Source organism: Hibiscus syriacus, unplaced genomic scaffold (assembly GCF_006381635.1).
Source record: "Hibiscus syriacus cultivar Baekdansim isolate YM2019G1 unplaced genomic scaffold, ASM638163v2 tig00112530_pilon, whole genome shotgun sequence".
Taxonomy (NCBI): Eukaryota; Viridiplantae; Streptophyta; class Magnoliopsida; order Malvales; family Malvaceae; genus Hibiscus; species Hibiscus syriacus.
In genome coordinates this window covers 752591-768326 of record NW_024063358.1, presented here as the reverse complement: position 1 = coordinate 768326, position 15736 = coordinate 752591, and the positions used below count along the sequence as shown (strand labels likewise).

The 15736-nt window shown below is 35.1% G+C and overlaps 1 pseudogene; it reads left to right on the top strand.

Moving 5' to 3' along the window:
- The first annotated feature begins 6123 nt into the window (after positions 1-6123).
- On the top strand, positions 6124-14024 carry LOC120181598 (annotated as a pseudogene).
- The last annotated feature ends 1712 nt before the right edge of the window (positions 14025-15736 follow it).

Here is a 15736-nt window from a genome sequence, read left to right as displayed (position 1 = left end):
TTATCATGTGAAAACTCAAAAATTTCGCACAAATTTTGGAGTTCATTTATGCCATTTGATTCACAACCAAAATCAGTTATCAGTTGGTGTGCGAGCAAGCCGATGACTGAGGGAAGGCCAAAGTACATGAATCTGACTTTAACAAGTACTTCAATCAATGGAACTTAGATTGATTTCTGGCCAACCTTTTCCAGCTAACTACAGATGATTTTGATTCCACTCAAAATGATGCTAAAATGAAATCTAGTGAAGGCACAAAATCGGTCAATACCTCTTTGTAAAATGCCTGATAGAACCCCCTCAAAAAGTATATGATTCATTGACAATATGCCTCCAATTTTGAGATGCCCCAACTAACCAAACCAATTCTAAAAGAAATATAAAATGTCAATGCCATTTGCACCATGCAATGTCTTGCCGTCCCCATTTACTTTCTTGTGCATCCATTCCTTTGTTCATAAATGCATATCAGTATTTATTCTTACTTCTTTAAGCCCTTTTTTTCTGTATTTATAATTGACAAATACTATTGAACCTCAATAGATATGTATGATGTCAATAAGTCTTTACATTTTCATCTTTGGACCTCAATAAACCTATAAATAGATTACTATTTAAAACTCAATTTTATTCTAAGTTAAACTCGAAGTTATTTGGTCATTAAATGAAGATTTAATTCATGCTTATTCTATCAATATATATATACATGCTATTTAGTACTGTAAAAATTTTCGGATTTTAGATAAGTCACGCGATATAGCTGATCTAGCCCTTGTGTCAAGTCTATGCCATCATAGCCTCACAGATGCACATGGTGGCATAAATGAAACCTAGCTAAGAAGGGTTATTGGTATGCATATCTAGATTATGCTGCAACAACCCAAGCATTACATATTTTTCAAGGGGGGCTAAGCTTAGGTCCATGTTGGCTCACCAAAGGTTCAAGGTCAGATACTTGAAGACCTTTCCTTAATCTTTGAGGAGACTCTTATCTCTGAAACCATGGGGTCCCTACATTTGAACCAAATATATTCCATTATGGGCAGTGAGTATTGCGGCAAGGGAAAAAAGGTTCTATGGATAAGAAGGGATCAAAATTGTACTAATCCGAGCACGCTACTCTTTAGTTTCCCATCTGCTATAAATCTAGAATTTCGAAATGGTGTTGTTGGCATCACCATTTGAGCTCGAAATACTCGAGAGAGGAAGAAAGGTTTAACATGAAGATAAGAGTTGTGTTTGGTAGCCAAGGATGACTTGCCTGTTCCTTCCAAGAGGGTTTTTCTTTTTCTTTCAAGTTTTGTTTGAATACCCTTTGTTGGGTAGCAGGCAGTCTCCTTGGCTAACCTGACAGGCTCTTTTCTTTCATGCTAGTCCTTGTCTTCCTCCATGACAGGAGGGAGCTTATGGGCGATCACCGTTGAAAATTTCAAATTCTCATGTAATTTAAGTATTTTCTTTTTACTTCCGCTCGTCAACGTTGGTTAGCACGCATGCATGGATACAATAGAGGAAGAGAGGTCTTCCATGAGGATAAGAACCTTGTTGGGTAGCCAAGGATGACTTGCCTGCACCTCACAAGCTGTTTTTTCTTCTTCTTAATGGAAGATCTGTTTGGGGTTCCTGCAGGCAATCATCCTTGGCGTAGCTTACAGGTTCTTCTCTTTCATGATAGACCTTTCTCTTCTTCCTTTGAACTAATTAGTGTGGGAATATGCTGAAAATACTACAAACATCACCTCCTTTGTTTGTTTGTTTGTTCAAGAACAAGTTTGATTCAAGATTTCTCTTCCGAAACATGCTTGGTTTTTACCGGATGCAGCCTCCTTTGCTTTCTTAAACCTGATTTTTTCCCCATGTTAAGAAATGAGACAGAGCCTTTGTATATGTTATATATTGGCAATTTCTTAATTACAGTAAGATTTGGTTTAGGCTTAATATACGATTCGACGGATTTGTTTTTTTTCCCCTTTTTAATAATATCAACTTGGGGGAGAGAAAGGGGAGATTCCAGAGATTTGTTAAAATTATAATAATGTATGCCCTTAATATTAAATGTCATATTAAAAGTATAAAAATTAAATTCATGTCGGAATTAAAAAAATTGAAATAAACAACTAATTTTATTAAAAATAAAAAATATTCAAATTATAACGAAAGTTTATAATTATAATCGTAAACTAAAGACATAGTAAAGGTAATTTTCCCAAACACGAGAAAACTAAAAAGGAAAAGGTTAAAAAATTTAACCAAATAAACTCGGATAAAAAGTATATACGAACAAATCTGACCATATCGACAATTGAACCACAAAAGGGGATGTACCTTTTGAAAGGCCACTGACAAATCGAAAATTAGAATCGAGCAACGTGAAAAAGACTATCCACTAACCCAAATCGAATCTAAAGGCTCAAATCCAATCCGAGAGTCCAAAGTATGGAAGGATAACATGATAACAAATAGAGCATCAACTTAATTAGTCTTGACGATATCAAATGTAACCCTGAAAAAAATGACAAACGAAAACAACAGCCAAAGGACCGAAAACGTATCATAAAGACAGATGAAAAACATGTCATAAAAGCAAAAAAGACATGTTATAAAGGCAAAATTATTAAAAATAAAAAATAAAGAAAACTAAAAATATACTATAATAAAGCAAAGAAAAAACAATCAATTTCGATGATAACTCCGTAAAAATGATATATTTAGGGCCTTTTCACTTAAGTTATTAATTGTCTAAAGGCTTATATAGGTTCAATTAGATGCATTTAGGATTGTGCAAGGAAATTTGTCTTGGCAAACTAGATGAAAAAGTCGTGGCATTTCTAGGTGGTGTGCAAGGAGAATTGTCGTGGCAAACAACACTAAAATGTCGCGGCATTTCTGGGCATTTAAAAAAACAAAGAAGTTGAAGATAATTTCATACAAGGTCAGTTGTCTTGTCACCACGTGTTCTTTGCTGCCAACCGTTTATGAGGGGCCCAATACCAGTTATTGTACTACCCATCTCATGTGAGAAGTGTCACCTAGGTTACTATGGGAATTTTTGCACTAAAACCTAGTATATTCCTCTAGTGTAAATAAAAAAAGGTAGCCACAAAAATCAAGGGAGAGAATTCTTTTAGGGAAAAAGTGAGCTAAGCAAGAGTGGGAGGCAAATTAAAGTTTCCAACTTTCTTTCCCCTTTCATCTTTTCAAAGGTTTTCCTCCATAGTCAAGCTCGAGGGAGTGACGAGCTAAACGTGTAAAAGGAGCTAGCGTCGCTAAGGTGCGGTTTGTGGTGGTCTAAGGAGCAACGAGAACCACGCATTGGGAGTTTCCTCCACCCTTGTGCTTTTATTTTCCTCCACGCATTGCGGGTTTATGATGGATGATTAAGTATTTTTCTTTAATGAATGGTTGATTCTTTTATGTTTATCACTTGTTTTGTTTATTGTTTCGAATTACTTAAGATTGTAGGAGGCATGAGAGTGATCATTTCTTAAGTATATTACTTAGTGTTCGAGAGAAACTAAGTTAAAGATCCTTAGTGTTCGAGAGAAACTAAAGGAGGATCAACATGAACAATGGGTTTTAGCTAATAACTAGAGTCTAATCCAACATTATTGTTCGAAAGAAACTAAGGTAGGATTTCAACGACTAATATGAGTTGAGCTTATTCGATAGGTTAGATGTTGCTGCTCAGGCTAAGAGGATTTGATGTGACATTCTTATCTGTCAGGTTCTTTGACCAAATATAGCATAGGAGCACTCTTGGTGAACTTTGTCGAGTGAATGAACCATATAAATTTAGATCATTCTAAAAGATAAGGCTTAGGATTCCTTAATAACTCCACCATTCATTCTCATAGTAGCTTGTTGTGTGAAGATTATTAAGTTTGTTACTTTTTTCGAGTTCTCAACTTATTTTACATTCACATTTTTAGTTGTTTACTTTTCGAACATATTTTCACTTGTCACGACATTTCCATCTGCTACATTGCCACATTGTCATCACAATTCACCCTCACATTTTCACAATACCTTCTGCACACATTCCATTTTACTACAACATTCTCATGTGTGCATACCACCACACTAACTATAATTAGATAATTTAGTATTCGTGCTTTAACTTGACTTACAATTTCCTTCAATCCTTGTGGGAAAGATACTTACTCTTTATTACTTATGCGACTGTGTATACTTGCACATATTTTGCGTCTAATTTATAGTACTAACAACACGCAACAATCGGCGATCGATGATTAACACTAAAGGTGATACCGCCGTCAATCACAAAGATGAAAAAAAACTAACAACCGTTTGGTCGATACAGATACATTGTGTCTATCTTCTGCCTATCGTCGAGGTTGATTTTCGTTTGGTCGCTTTCGTTTATGATCTCCACATTAAGGTTTGACATATTCTCGGCGACTGTCTTGCAGCCTCTGAGGGTAATTTCACAGGAGGACATCCAAAGGGATTGTATTGTTTCATACTTTCCCATGTCCTCTAGAAGTGTTGCGTTACCAAAAGGGGCAGTCCTTGATCTCTATCTTGAGTCGCTTGCATTGCCCTAAAACCTTCATCTAATGGCTGATTGGTTACATGGTCAAGTTTTATGGGGTCCTCGATCCATAATTTGATCATTAAAAAAATATATTTCTAAGATTTTTTATCTAAAATAAATATTTAATTATTAAATAATTTTAATAACTAAATAATTTTTTAATTAATGGAATTATAATAATATTCAATTATAGTTTAACACAAATATGATAATTGGTATAATAACATTAAAATATATTGCATTATACTTGGTATATAATTTGTACAATAATAAATTATGCATATGCGTATATTTTTTATAAAAAAAAATTGAGAATTTTTTTGTTAGTATTATTTTATTGGGTAAATTAAACAGGTGACCACTCAACTATGGTAAAAAATCATTTTGACCACCTATGCTTTGATTTGATCAATCAGATCACCCAACTATTTAAATGCTTCAATCAAGCCACTCTCTGTTAACATTTAACGAAGGAGGTGACGTGGTAGTTAAAAAGTTTTGGTATAATTTTACAATTTGTCCCTATTATTTATATATTCTTTCAATTTGGCCATAATTTTAATAAATTAAAATAAATAAATTTAACCCTCCAATCAGGAGGTACCATGTGTCCTTGTGACAATTTATTTTTAATTTAATAGAGTTATTTTCGTCCAATCAGAGAGTAACACTTGACACCATCTTGAAAGAAAATTATAAATCACGCAAACATGCAAGTAGAGTGTTTTGAACCCATATCCCTTGGGTTGAATTAAATGGAGCCAAACCATTCAGCCAAGCAATTGGTATTTTATTGACAATAAAAATATATATTTTGTATTTATGTAAATGTTTTACTCAAAATTATTATTTGTCTTAACTTATTAAATATATATTTTTATTCTATATTTGTCTTAAATTATTAAATATATATTTTTTGTTTTAATTTCTTAAATATATTTTTAATAAAATAAAAATAAAATATTCTTTGTCTTAACTTATTAAATATATATTTTTATTTATAAAAAATATATTAAAATATTAAAATAATTTTTTTTAATAATTTAATAAAACAGATAAAATATATTTAATAAATTAAAACAAAAATAAAAGATATTTTTAAAATTTGAGATATATAAAATATTATTAATTTTGAGTAAAGCATTTGCATAAATACAACTCTCTCTAAATCAACCTAAGGGTATTGGTTCGAAACCATCTGCTTTCATGTTTTCGTGATTTATAATTCTATTTCAAGAGGGTGACAATAAATCTATCATGACGTGTCATGAGTCGATTGAAAGAATAAATTTATTTTAATTTATTAAAATTAAAATCAAATTGAAAGAATATATAAATAACAAGAACCAATTTTGAAATTATACCAAAATGTTTTAACTGCCACCTCTTCCGTGGGTGACTTGATTGAAGCATTTGTATAGTTGTGTGGTCTGATTGATCAAATTGAAATATTGGTGGTCAAAATGATTTTAAGCCATAGTTGAGTGGTCACCCGTGTAGTTTACTCTATATTTTATGATCCTTCATTACCTTTGCCAACTGCCATAGGCCATAGCAACGACATTCGATCTAGGATTTTGTTTTCTCTCTCACTGTTCCGTTGTTTTTTTTTACAATGGCGAGCAGATACTGGGCGGTGTCTCTTCCGGTTCAGAATTCAGCTTCCACATAGTCGAATGGATTACAAGACCAAATCTCCAAGCATTCCTTCGACACTCCTCTTTACGGGGTATCATCTTATCTCATTATCTCTCTTCTTCTTTATTATTTTCCCTCAATCATACATGTGATATTCTTACCTTCTTTCTATTTGATTTTGCGCAGTTCAATATTCCCAATCTACGCGTTGGAACTCTCGATTCCCTCCTTGCTCTCAGCGATGATCTCTTCAAAGTAATTCCCCTCTTCTTTCTGCTTTTCATTCATCAAATTCTACTCTATTTCTTTTAGATTTTCTGTCTTTCTGATGATTCAACTGAAGCACTGAAATATGAATTTATCGGTTTTGTTGATTTATATATATATATTATCAGTACAAGTTTTAGGATTGATTTTGATGTAAGTGCAGTCAACCTTTATCGAAGGTGTTTCTCACAAAATTAGGAGGCAGATCGAGGAACTAGAGAGAGTTTCGGGGTTGGAGAGCAATGCTCTCTCTATTGATGAAGTCCCCGTTGATTCTTATCTTACGAGGTAAAATCTTGCTCAATCCAGTGAATGAAATGTGGCATTAGTCATGGATGTCATCGGTCATTAATGGACAATTCATTGATGGCAGGTTTGTTTGGGATGAAGCGAAGTACCCGACGGTGTCCTCTTTGAGGAAGACCGTTGACAGTATTCACACTCTAGTGGCAAATATTGAGGATGATCTCAAGGTAATTTCTTCGTTGAATTTCCGATTTACACGCCTATATACATGTTAGTTTATCGATTGAATGGGTGGTCTAGTTTTGAAGTGTTTATTTATTATGTTAGGTTCATGTGGCCGAGTATAAAAATGCGCGTGGTCAACTTAATGCCATAAACAGAAAGCAAAGCGGAAGGTATGACTTTTGCTTCAGCGTCTGATTGGTGCATATGCAAGAATAGTTTACTTTTAATAACTGATCGAATTCTGCGTGTTTTAGTTTGGCTGTTCGTGATCTGTCGAATCTAGTAAAGCTGGAGGATATTATTACTTCCGAACACGTAGTGACTCTCCTCGCAGTTGTTCTCAAGTATTCACAGAAGGATTGGTTGTCAAGCTATGAAACATTGGCTAGCTATGTGGTAAGCAATATCACCCGTTGTTTAATGTTCTAACTTCTAACCTTAGCTGTCAAAATCACTGTTGCTTGTCATATACAATGCCGCCTCACGGAGAAGTAATTCTTGTGATTCGTCTAAACCTCGGGAATAGTTTATGACTTTATTCACGGTGATTTTAGCAATTGGATTCATTTTTCAGGATAAAATCCCTAGTTAATTGATGAGTGAAGTTAGCATCGTTAGTTTTTGCATCTTATTTATAACTTTTCTTTTAAATTTCTGTTACTAGTTATAGTATTCAATCTTTATATAAGTAGTCATGTTAATTTATACTTGCTGAATTTCTTTTTGTTGGTTGAGGTAATTCTGAGTTACACAGCTATGCGATTTCAGGTCCCTCGGTCCTCCAAGAAGTTGTATGAAGATAATGAATATGCTCTTTACACTGTCACATTATTTGGTCGTGTTGCTGACTTTCAGAACTAGTGCACGCGAAAGAGGCTTCCAAGTGAGTGCATTCTACGGTTGCATTTGCATTTTCTTATATATGAGTGCATTCTATGGTTGTATTTGCATTTTCTTTTATGAGTGTTAGTTCTTTTGGGTAATCTTACTCATGGCGCGTCAAAAAATGATCGATTCTCTTGGAGGATGTCTTATTTGTTGAAAAAAAGCCAAGTTGGCCACATGGCCAAAAACAACTTTCGGTGGTTTAAATTAATGCACCGATTTTTTGGTTGAAATTTAGAAAATGGTAAAATCATTTTTAGTCATTATAATTTAGGGTATTTATAAATTAGTCCTTAAGTTTCAACTATAAATACCCTAGCTCATTTAGCTTCAAAACCATCCCAAAATATTCTAGCTTTCTTCCAATACTAGAGAGATTTTAGAGAGTTTCTTTATAGTTGTTTTCTCCTTTTTATCGAGAGCGAATTATCATTGTTTTCTCCTTAGTAGATCGAGAGAGGTTGTAATTCCTATTTTCTCATAGTGAAATTCTTCTACCGTTGCCCGTGGTTTTTACCCTAAATTTTTAGGAGTTTTCTACGTAAATTTTGTGTCTCTTTTATCTTCATTTTTATTTTCTCAAATTATCAGTTGCGATTTTGCTCTATCCGATAGCCGTCTTCCGCAACAATTGGTATCAAAGCTAGATTAGAGTGTGTAATATATGCTTATTGTCTTTGTGGTTGCCACCAAAAGGTGGATCCTCTAACATAAGAAAGTAAGAAGTTATTACCCATTCTTTGAAGGTTCCAGAGAACTATTCACGATAGTGAAATAGTGGGAGCTATCCGTAAATGAAGCAATGGCAACGAAATTTGCTATTGAAAAATTCAATGGGAGAAATTTCTCATTGTGGAAATTAAAGATGAAGGTCATCCTGAGGAAAGACGGTTGTCTAGCAGCTATCAGCGAAAGGCCAATAGATTTCACAGACGACAACAAATGGATCGAAATGGACGGAAATGATATGGCAAACTTTCATCTAGCATTAGAAGATGAAGTATTGTCAAGTATCGAGGAGAAGAAGACAACTAAGGAGATATGGGATCATCTCACCAAACTGTACGAGGCCACATCGTTGCACAATAAAATTTTCCTTAAGAGAAAATTGTACACTCTCCGTATGCCAGAATCTACTTCAGTGACGGAGCACTTAAATACAATGAACACTTTATTTTCTCAGCTTACATCCTTAAGCTGTAAAATAGGAGAACAAGAACGTGCTGAACTTCTACTTCAAAGTCTACCGGATTCATATGATCAACTCATCATCAACTTGACAAACAGTAATGTCACCAGTCTAGTCTTCGATGACGTTTCAGCTGCTGTTCTACAAGAAGAAAATCGACGCAAGAACAAGGAAGACAGACAAGTAAATCTGCAACAAGCAGAAGCATTGACAACGATGACAACGATGAGAGGGAGATCAACAGAATGTGGCCAAAGCAGCAGTCACAAACATGGTAGATCGAAGTCGAAAAGCAAGAAGAATTTAAAGTGTTACAACTGTGGAATTAAGGGTCACTTGAAGAAGGATTGTTGGAGTATAAATAAAAACTCCAATCCATAAGGCAATACCGCAAACACTTCAGATGATGGAGATGCTCTATGCTGTGAAGCGTCAACCACCGTGGAAGGAATAAAACGATTTGCAGATATATGGCTCATTGATTCGGGAGCAACATATCACATGACCTCAAGAAGAGAATGGTTCCATCATTATGAACCTGTCTCAGGAGGATCTGTGTATAGTTGCAATGATCATGCCTTAGAGATCATTGGCGTGGGAACCATCAAATTGAAGATGTATGATGGAACAATTAAAGTTGTTCGAGATGTGCGGCACGTGAAAGGTCTGAAGAAAAATTTATTATCCTACGGATTGTTGGATAATAATGCTAGCAAGATTGAAACACGGAAAGGAATCATGAAGGTGTTCCGTGGAGCACTTGTGGTGCTGAAAAGTGAAAAGATAGCTGCAAACTTGTACATGCTGAAGGGAGAGACATTGCTAGAAGCAGAAGCCTCTGTTGCCTTATGTAGTTCAGATTCTGCAATGCTATGTCATAAGAAACTTGGACACATGTCAGAACAAGGAATGAAAGTCCTTGTGGAGCAAAAGCTACTTCCAGGCTTAACAAATGTATCACTTGCTTTATGTGAGCATTGCATAACAAGTAAGCAACACTGGTTCACTCTGACGTATGGAAAGCACCAGTTACATCCCTAGGCGGAGCAAAATATTTTGTCTCATTTATTGATGACTACTCCAGGAGATGTTGGGTGTACCCTATTAAGAAGAAGTCCGATGTGTTTTCAACTTTCAAAAACTTCAAAGCGCGGGTGGAACTTGATTCTGGAAATAAAATCAAGTGTTTCAGAACAGATAATGGAGGAGAATACACAAGTGAAGAATTTGATGACTTTTGTAGGAAAGAATGCATCAAAAGACAGTTCACAGTGGCGAACACTCCTCAACAAAATGGAGTGGCAGAGCGGATGAACAGAACCTTGTTAGAAAGAACAAGAGCAATGTTGAGGGATGCAGGCCTAGAAAAATCATTCTGGGCAGAAGCAGTCAATACTGCATGTTATTTGGTGAATCGAGATCCATCAACTGCAATAGAGCTGAAGACACCAATGGAGATGTGGACTGAAAAACCAACTGATTATTCAAACCTCCATATATTTGGAAGTATAGTGTACGTGATATACAACTCCCAAGAAATTTCAAAGTTGGATCCAAAATCCAGGAAATGCAAATTCTTGGGGTATGCTGATAGAGTAAAGGGGTATGACTTGTGGGATCCCACTACCCGCAAAGTGATCATTAGTAGAAATGTTATCTTTGTAGAAGATAAACTACAAAGAAAAGAAGACGATGATAGCGCTGAAAAGTCAGAGACTACTCAGATACATGTGGAAAAAGAGTTTGAAGAAGGAGATTCTTCTGAAGCAGAACCAGCACATGATAAACAAGAACCAGAGAGTTCTGAAGCTCCAACAACTCGTCAATCAGATCGTGTGAGAAGACGTCCCAATTGGCACTCAGATTATGTTATAGAAGGTAATATTGCATACTGCCTTTTAATAGAGGACGGTGAGCCATCAACATACCAGGAGGCAATAAACAGCTCAGATGCTTCACTGTGGATGATGGCGATGCAAGAAGAAATCGAAGCCCTTCATAAAAATAATACATAGGACCTTGTGCCACTACCACAAGGAAGGAAGCCAATTGGTAACAAATGGGTCTTCAAAATCAAGTGAAATGGTGACGATCAAGTTGAGAGGTATCGTGCAAGACTGGTTGTCAAAGGATATACTCAAAAAGAATGTATTGATTCCAATGAAATATTTTCTCCTGTGGTTCGACTAACAACAGTTCGAGTAGTTTTGGCAATGTGTGCTACATTGAACTTACATCTAGAGCAACTAGATGTTAAAACAGCTTTTCTTCATGGAAATCTTGAAGAAGAGATTTATATGCTCCAACCTGAAGGTTTTGAAGAAGACGAAAAGAAGAACTTGGTTTGCAGGTTGAACAAATCTCTGTACGGTCTAAAGCAGGCGCCGAGGTGTTGGTATAAGAGATTTGATTCCTTCATTATGTGCCTTGGATACAACAGACTTAATGCAGACCCTTGTGCTTATTTCAAGAGGTCTGGTGATAACGATTTTGTTATATTGTTGTTGTATGTGGATGACATGTTGGTTGTAGGACCCAACAAAGATCATATTGAAGAATTGAAGGCACAACTGGTTAGGGAATTTGAAATGAAGGACTTGGGATCAGCAAACAAGATTCTAGGGATGCAAATTCACCGAGACAGAAGCAATAGGAAGATTTGGCTTTCACAAAAGAATTACTTGAAGAAAATCTTGTCACGATTTAGCATGCAAGATTGTAAGCCAATTTCTACCCCTCTTCCTATTAACTTCAAATTATCCTCCAGTATGAGTCCTAGCATTGAAGAAGAGAGGATGGAGATGTCTCGAGTACCGTATGCATCAGCAGTGGGAAGTTTAATGTTCGCTATGATATGCACAAGACCAGACATTGCACAAGCAGTGGGAGTGGTTAGTCGGTACATGGCGAATCCATGCAAAGAGCATTGAAATACAGTAAAGAGAATCTTTAGATACATCAAAGGGACCTCAAATGTTGCATTATGTTACGGATGATCAAATTTACTTATCAATGGGTATGTTGATTCTGACTATGCAGGGGATTTGGGTAAAAGCAAATCTACTACAGGATATGTGTTTAAAGTTGCTGGTGGAGCTGTAAGCTGGGTTTCGAAATTGCAGTCAATTGTGGCTACATCCACAACAGAAGCAGAATATGTAGCAGCTACACAAGCCAATAAAGAAGCAATTTGGTTGAAGATGTTATTGGAGGAGCTTGGGCACAATCAAGAGTATGTCTCTCTGTTTTGTGACTGTCAAAGCTCCTTGCATCTAGCAAGGAAGCTAACATTTCATTCAAGGACAAAACACATACGAGTTCAATACCATTTCATTCGTGAAAAGGTGGAAGAAGTGACTGTAGATATGCAGAAGATCCATACCAAAGACAATATAGCAGATTTCATGACGAAGGCGATCAATGCTGATAAATTTACCTGGTGTCGATCCTCTTGTGGCCTATCAGAGACGTAAGCAACATGAAGGTACAAGGTAGAAAGAATTGTGTGAAGATATGATTGTTCCAATCAAATCTTCAAGTGGGAGATTGTTGAAAAAAAGCCAAGTTGGTCACATGGCCAAAAACAACTTTCGGTGGTTTAAATTAATGCACCGATTTTTTGGTTGAAATTTGGAAAATGGTAAAATCATTTTTAGTCATTATAATTTAGGGTATTTATAAATTAGTCCTTAAGTTTCAACTATAAATACCCTAGCTCATTTAGCTTCAAAACCATCCAAAAACATTCTAGCTTTCTTCCAATACTAGAGAGATTTTAGAGAGTTTCTTTAGAGTTGTTTTCTCCTTTTTATCGAGAGAGAATTATCATTGTTTTCTCTTTGGTAGATCGAGAGAGGTTGTAATTCCTATTTTCTCATAGTGAAATTCTTCTACCATTGCCCGTGATTTTTACCCTAAATTTTTAGGGGTTTTCCACGTAAATTTTGTGTCTCTTTTATCTTCATTTTTATTTTCTCAAATTATCAGTTGCGATTTTGCTCTATCCGATAGCCGTCTTCCGCAACATTATTCCCATTGTTACCGCATTTGTTTTGATGTCTTTCAGATTCGTGATTTCGAATATAGTCCAGAAGCACAAGAAAGCCGAAAGCAGGAATTATAGAAATTGGCACAAGACCAAGATAGCTTGCGAAGCTCACTTTTGCAATGGTGTTACACTAGTTATGGGGGGTATTATATTATTTCCTTCCTTTTTCCTGTGAAATCCCTCAAGTCTTAACAGTTCTTTTTAATGAGTTGCTCCCCTGCAGGTTTTCAGCTCCTGGATGCACTTTTGTGCTGTACATCTCTTCGCAGAGAGCATTCTGAGATACGGTTTGCCACCACCTTTCCTGGTAACTTTAACTCCGTCGTTTCTACAATTATTTGTGAACCAAAATCCGCTTGACGACCAAGTGCTGGTTTTGAACTGTTATCAGGCATGCGTATTGTCCCCGTCTGCGAAGAGTGAGAAGAAACTTGAAGGATTATGTAATAGCTCAAACAGGTAGATAGCCTTCCTTTCTTTTGGTGTCATCCGAATCCGTTTTAGGGTCCATGTTGAAGTGGGTTTTTTTGAACTTTTAATAATTGCGTAACAATTAGTTATTCTGAAAACTGATACTGATCCTCCTTAAAATGCCAGCATATACTGGAAGACTGAAGATGAAGGCGGAGCAATCGCAGGTATAGGAGGTGATGCCGACGCCCATCCCTACGTCTCGTTCACGATCGACATCGCTTGACGAATGCGCATTGCCAACTGCCAAGCCTTGATTCCGAGCATCTTCGTCAAGACGACAAACGATAATAAGGTAAAGTGTTGGAGATGCTGTATGTTAGCTAGGTTTAGTAGTTCAATTCTTTAGTTTTTTATGGACAACCTCCAACTTAGGGAGATCAATTTTCAAGGTTTCGTTGAACATAGTGGTGGATGGACCTTTTGCGAGGAAGATGTCTGAAAACTTTTGTATTCTGAATCTGAGGCCTTAATCCGTGGTTTCTATGTTTAGCAATTTGCAATATGGACAGCGTACTTGAGTATTATTATTATACCTCCTCCGTATTTTTTTCTATAAACAGCACCATATGTTGTTCTTCTTTCGTTTATCAAAACCTCCGAAATTTCAAGAAGTTTCTAGAGTTCTATATTCAGACAATTACAATCCTTTGAATTGACGGTTGACTATCTCATCATCGCTAAATCCTTTTACTCTCATTTTGTCAATTTATAAATAATCATCATCACCTTAAACTTGGTTTTAATATTAATTTATAAATAATCATCATTATCTTAAACTTGATTTTAATATTAATAGTTTGTATATAAACCATATATGAAACTGAAGAAGAAATCTCCCCTTCTTTCTAGAATTCTCTTACTCAAGATTATTATTCATCATCTTTTCCAGTTTGTTTATCCTCCCTCTTCTATCTGCAGAACCATCCTTTATGATTTTTCGTCTAAATTAAAAAAAATTAAATTGTTAATCGTATATATATATATATATGTGTGTGAAATTAAATAGACACGAGAAGATTGGAATATATGGTTAGCAGGTAGTGAGCATCATTTAATTGAAAGCTGGGGTTGGGGATAATTGAAGAATGTACAATGCAAGCCTTTTGGATCTAACCTAACTATTTCTCTATTAATAGCATAAGCTTCTACGGTTGAGTTTTGGTCATGGTCCCAATCTCATCTGTCAAGGTGCCCTCCACCATATGCCTCTCAGCCTCTGTCCTCGCCTCTTTAAGCATTATGGAGAGATGAATCCAGAAACACCTTTTTACACTTTTCACATCAATGAATATATATATATATATATATATATATATATATATATATATAAAGTAGTAGTATATAATTAAATCACATATGCTAAACATCACATAAATCATATATTCATATATAATAAATGTAATTCATTTTTTTATGACGACTCTCTCATTTTTTTTATCAAAAGATTCATATATGAATTTTGTTGATTCTAAAGTATAATTTCTGACCGCGTTTAAACCTAAAACTTTAAAAAATAATAATTATTTTTTCGATTATTAAAATCACTTAATTCAAATGTATTTCTTAATTCATGTATGGGCTCAAATGTTAAACTATTGTAAAGGTTTTGATAATTCGATGATAATAATACTACTGACACAAGTGTTCATTGATAAGGTAGAGTCTAATGTGGCGTGTATAAGAAAAGACATCCTAATATAAGGTTAAGAAAAAACGTTATTTGAAATGTTAATATTTTATGTTGTTGTACAGTAGAACTACCCGTAGCAGGGATATCTAAGGAAATACATCTTAATATAATGCTAAGAAAATGTGTTACCCGAAATATTAATATTTTTAATATTTTCAGTAGAGCGCTACCTAAAATGTTATTTTTTCTACTGGAAATATTAATATCGAACGCTATCTAAACTATTATTTTTTCTACCCAAAATGTTAATATCAAAAATATTCATTTTAGATAGTAAAATTAACATTTCTGATAGAAAAAATAACATTTTAATTAACGCTTTACCGAAAATACTAAAAAATATTAACATTAACGGTAACACATTTTTTTAGTCTTATTTGAGACTGTCGTACAGTAGAATTACTCGATAGCCGATGTTACGCGGTCAAAATTCACATGTGGGTTTGGCGTAGGACCTACGCCTTTGATTATTATTAGGAATCAGTAATGTGCATATCTTCTTCCATTAAGTTGCATGTT